Genomic DNA, 6,090 nt, shown 5'->3' with positions numbered 1-6,090 from the left:
CTTAATCTTGCTATTTTCTTTAACTAGGCAAGCCCAAGAAGGAAATTTGTATCCAAGAGATTCCGGTAGTCTGAGACTTTCCAAATGTGTTTTTGGACGAACTACCCGGACTACTAGTGGACAAGGAAGTCGAGTTCACTATAGACCTACAGCCAGGCACCCAGCCCATTTCGGTTGCTCCTTACCGCATGAGCTACATTGAGATAGAAGAGCTGACGAAACAGATCACTGAATTGCAATACAGTAGTTTTATTAGACACAGTGTGTCCCCTTGGGCTGCCGGAGTCACTTTTGCAAAGAAGGAAGATGGAACATTGAGACTGTGTATTGATTACAAAGGATTGAACAAGGTTACAATCAAGAACAAATATCCCCTTCATAAAATTGATGACCTCTTCGATCAGCTGCAGTGTGCGCAGGTCTTCTCCAAAATAGACATGCGATAAGGTTACCATCAGGTGAAGATAAGGACACAAGACATCTCCAAGACGGTCTTTTGAACTAAGTACAACATTATGAGTTCCTAGTCATGCCATTTGGGCTAACCAACGCTCCGGCAATCTTTATGGATCTGATGAACAGGGTCTTCAGAGAGTTTTTGGATCAATTTGTTATCGTGTTCATCGATGACATCTTACTCTACTCAAAAAGCAGAGAAGAACATGCTCACCATCTTGCCCAAGTTTTGCAAGTCCTCATAAACAAGAAGTTATATGCAAAGTTGAGTAAGTGTGGATTCTGACTTGAGCAGACAACCTTCCTAGGACACATCATATCGAAGGAAGGAGTATCAGTGAATCCCAAGAAGGTTGAAGCGGTACTTGGCTAGGAGAAGTTGACATCAGTTAAGGAAATCTGGAGCTTTTTGGGAATAGTAGGTTATTACCGCAGGTTCGTTGAAGGATTCTCCAGCCTAGCAGCTCCTCTAACCCGACTCACAAAGAAGAATGCCAAGTTTGAGTGGAATGAGAACTGCAAAAGAAGTTTTTCAGAATTAAAGAATGGGCTGACTACTGCACCCGTACTGGCTTTACCGAGTGGATCGGGGGGATATATAGTTTATAGTGATGCTCCTATCTAGGCCTAGGTTGTGTCCTGATACAGCATGGAAAGGTCATAGCATATGGGTCCAGACAGTTAAAGAATCATGAGAAGAATTATCCCACCCATGACTTGGAACTTGCCGCAATCATACACGCCTTGAAAACCTAGCGCCACTACTTATACGGAGAGACCTTTCAAATCTATACCGATCATAAGAGTTTGAAACACATATTCACTTAGAAGGATCTTAACATGCGTCAGAGAAGGTGGATGAAACTCCTTAAAGACTATGATTATGAGATCTTATACCATCCAGATAAGGGCAACGTGGTAGCAGATGCTCTCAACAGGAAAAGTGCAGGTATCTTAGCCCATTTGATGGTTTCAGAATGCAAACAAATTGGGGCCGCACAACAGGTTCGACTTTAGGACCTGAAGAGAGTCATATGTTTCGGCCGCCTGACAGTCTAGCCCGAGTTAATCCAGAGAATAAGAGAAGCCCAGTCAGTCGACCTCGCCCTAATAGCCCGCAAGATTGATACAAAACAGGGAGTGAGCTCAGAATTTTGAGTATCTACCAATGGGTTACTCCGGTTCCAAGACAGAGTGTGTGTTCCAAATGACAGTGAGTTAAAGAGAGACATCATGACAGAGTCCCACAGCTCGAAGTTTGCCATGCATCTTGGAAGCATCAAAATGTACCAAAGCATGCGACCCCGATTTTGGTGGAATGGGATGAAGAAAGACATAGCCGACTTTGTATCTAAATGCTTGGTATGTCAGCAGGTCAAGGCAGAGCATCAACGCCCGGGTGGGCTACTTCAGCCTTTACCGATCCCGGAGTAGAAGTGAGAACACATCACCATGGACTTCGTATCGGGACTACCCAAGGCACGTTCAGAACATGACGCCATCTGGGTAATTGTTGACCGACTTACCAAGTCTTCCCATTTTTTGGCCATTAGGATGACCGACCCCTTGGACAAGTTGGCAAGAATGTATATCCAGGAAATATTCATGTTGCATGGAGTTCCAGTGACAGTGGTATCCAACAGGGACCTCAGGTTCACTTCTCGATTTTGGAGTAACTTTCAGCAAGCCATGGGAACAAAACTATCTCTTAGTACTGCCTTCCATCCTCAAACTGATGGACAATTAGAAAGGACAATCTGTACACTTGAGGATATACTCTGAGCTTGTATCCTTGACTCTAGGAGCCATTGGGACGACTATCTACCCATGATAGAGTTTTCCTACAACAATAGTTACCAAGCGAGCATTGGCATGGCTTCGTATGAGGCGTTATATGGGTGCCCATGCAGATCATCGATTTGTTGGGAAGAGGTGGGCGATAGAAGATTGTTCAGCCCAGAATTGGTAAAAGAGACCACGTCTAAAATAGTTAAAATCAGAAAGAACATTCAGACGGCTTAGAGTAGGCAGAAAAGTTATGCGGACACCCGAAGGAGAGATCTAGCATTTGAGAAAGGCGACCGGGTGTTCCTTAAGGTCATTCCTTTCAAGGGAATTAGTAGGTTCGGCAGGAAGGGAAAACTGAACCCCCGATTTATTGGACCTTTTAAAATCTTAGACAGGATTGGTACTGCTGCCTACAAACTAGCACTGCCTCTAAAGCTCTCCAAGGTCCACAATATGTTCCATGTATCCATGCTACATAAGTACAACTCAGACCCCTCTCATGTCTTGGCTCATGGAACACTCCCACTATAAGGGGATTTATTTTATGAGGAAGTCCCTGTCGATATCACGGACCGAAAGAGCATAATACTCCGCAACTGGAAAATATCATTTGTAAAAGTAATGTAGCAGAACCACTCACCAAGGGAGGCTACCTGGGAGCTAGAATCAGATTTTAAAGCCCAGTATCTCCATTTGTTTGACCAAGAGTAAGAGACAAATTTGGGGGACCAAATTTCTTTAAGGGGGAGAGAGTTGTACACCCAAAATTTGTATTTTTATTTTATAATTTATTTTAATTTTTAATAGAAATTTTGTTTAATTTTATTCTATTTTAATATTTAATTTATAAGATTTTAATTTAATTTAATTTAATTTAATAGAAATAAAAATAATGATAATAATAAATTAGGGTAAAACTATTTTTGGGATTTAATTGAAATTGATTTTGGAAAAAAATGGTGAAATTTTAGATTATGGGGGTGTTTTTGAAAAAAATCGAAAATCGGAGGTCAAAACGTAATTTAAAAAAGTTGTGCCACGTCAGAAGCTACGTCAGCAGCCTAGTCAGCAGTCCCGGCCAACCAGAACACACCGCGTGGCAAGGACGCTGACGCAGGAGGCCACGCGGGATAGAGCCACATGGGCGATCCGCGTGCACGCGATCGAACGTTCCAGATCTCAAGTGTGCGGACGGCCCAGATCTCACGTGCACGGACGAGCCAGATCTCACGCGTGTGGACGGTTCAGATCGCATCGCGATGGACGGCTCAGATTTATTCCCATTTTAATCGCGATCGAACGGTCCAGATTAAATCGTGATGGACGGCTGAGATTAAAAGGGGAAGGTTATAAATAACCTCACCCACACCCAACTCCAAACCCTAGCCGCCAGTACCCTCGCCGGAGAAGAAGAACCAATCACCAGAGGAGCCGGCCGCAGCACCAGAGAATTTTCTGACTGCCAAACGAGGTAAATTTTCTCCCATTGGCTCGTTTTTTTATGTTGAATCCGCCTATGGCCAAATCGGAGCCAAACTACCCGTCAATCGGCTAAAAAATACCGCCGAAGTCCAGCGACGTCGCCGCGGCTTCCCTCAATTTTTACCTCTGATGAGGCCTTTCTCGGTTCCCGTTCGATGCAATTTTTACACCACTGTGGTCACCGTCCTTTTCTCTACAGGTTGATCAGAGAAAAACATCAAATCACGACTCGCGCCGGAGAAGCCACCGCACTCGAGAGCTTCGCCGCCGGTAAGTCTCAGTTTTTCGTAAATTTTTGGCCCACCGAGGGCCCTAGGGTTGTTTTATCGTAGGAACCAATGCAACTTTGGCCGAATTCGGTCGAAAACGGCCAACCCGAGGTGAATCGCCACCGCAGGCGGCGGTGTCATCGCCGGAGTACGGCAGAGCCGCCGTGCCGGAATTCTGATATTGGTCGAAAGGGCCCTGGGTCTGATTTGGGGTTTTTTTTGCCACACGTGCAAGTACTGGAAGTGTGTTTCAGTTCCCAAGAAAAAAATTCAGGGAATCTAGGGACTGACCGTAGGCGCAGTATGAACCCGATTTCAGACGCTGAAACAAGTAAGGATTTCTCACCCTATTTTTCTATCACGGTATTTAAGTTCAATAAATGATAAAACAGTATTTTCGTGAATTAATGGATGTGTATAATTGCTTAAGGTTGCTAATGGAGTCCGAATCTGGTGTATTTGTCGGTCAGTTATTGTTTGATCTATTTTATAGTTTTAAATGCAGTATGGTATCTGATGTGTTTATTTTATGGTTTCGTATGCATGAATTATAGTTTTATTTATTATAGTTTGGATTATGGTGAACCCGGTGTTGTGTTGGTTGTTTGGTGTTCATTATTGGTTTACGTGTTTATGTTTGATTTGATAACTGAGACCAAAGAAAATGGAAAAAAGTTATGTGAATTGATAAATGGATAATGTGGACAGTCTGACTAGATATCCTGGGAGATGGTGGACGGACCGGGTCCGTAGAGAACCCTACCGGGAACGTGGTCTCTCATATCGGACGAGGTATGGAGACCTTATGTGTTTTTGGCGCTCATATCGGACGGGGTATGGGGACGGCTCGTTTCACCCTCATATCGGACTGGGTATTGAGGTTTATGTTTTGGCGCCCATACCGGACGGGGTATGGGGACGGCCCGTTTCACCCTCATACCGGACGGGGTATTGCGGTTTATGGTTTTTAGGCGCCCATATCGGACGGGGTATGAGGACGGCCCTGGAATTAAGTTATGAATGTTAATGGTTCACGTGTAGCGAGAACCCACTATGGATCTCCATGGATACTAGTAGACTGGTAAAAGAGAAAATTTGTTGTCTGATTATTGAAGTACAAAAGTATAACATGTGTTATGTTACAAAGTGTATATGATTTTATGATGGTTATAATGTTATTGTTTTCATATGTTATTTTCATGAATCTCACCGAGGTAACTGGACAGTAAAGGTTTTTATTATTAATAAATGAGTTTGTTATAAATTATGCTCCATTGGTCGTTTTTGTTTTCTACCAACCTTTACTTCCGTGGCAGTGAGATAGTGTGATGTCTTTACTGACTAGTGTAGCTCATTCCTTACTTAACCATTTCAGATTAGGAAGACGTGGTTCTCGAGCCTGTTCCGCAGGAAGACGGCGAGTTAGATCCCTAAAGATTTTATAGTTCTATTTATAGTTTTTATTTCGAGTATTTCCTTTAATTAGCTTATTCTTTCATGTGTTGAATACGTTTATGGTTATTGTGTAAGGGATGTAAATCAGAATTTTTATTTCGCTTCCGCACTTAAAACTTTTTAATACATACATTTCATATTTTTATTTCCGGGGCCGTTACAAGCCCAACCCGCGACTCTCACCGGCCTTTTCTCGCACAACTCGCGTGACCCACGTTTTAAATACTCATGTGTTAAAATTAATTTTCATATTTTTTTAATGAATTTTACATGGGATAAATATGAATTTAAATTAAGTATTATTTTAATTATAACTCTATCTCTTATGATTATTTAATTAATTTATTTGAGATAGAATAATTATTTTATTATGTATTTATCATATATTATGATAGAATTTTATCTATGATATTATTTTATTAATTATCTCAAAAATTTTGTAGTCATCTAGATTGCTTAGGAAAAACTATAAATAGACTTTTGCACTTAGAATGTAAAACACATATTTGAGAATAAATTTGAGAGAATTCTTGAGAGATTCGATTTTTCTTTCTTTTAACATTTTGCTAAAATTAACTTCTTCAAGTTCTTCAGGAAGCAGAAGTTTTCATAAGTCTTGTTGAGCTAAGGAGTGGGGATC

This window comes from Carica papaya, chromosome 2 (assembly GCF_054855325.1).
Source record: "Carica papaya isolate Zhongbai chromosome 2, ASM5485532v1, whole genome shotgun sequence".
Lineage (NCBI taxonomy): Eukaryota > Viridiplantae > Streptophyta > Magnoliopsida > Brassicales > Caricaceae > Carica > Carica papaya.
This window is presented reverse-complemented; position numbering follows the sequence as displayed.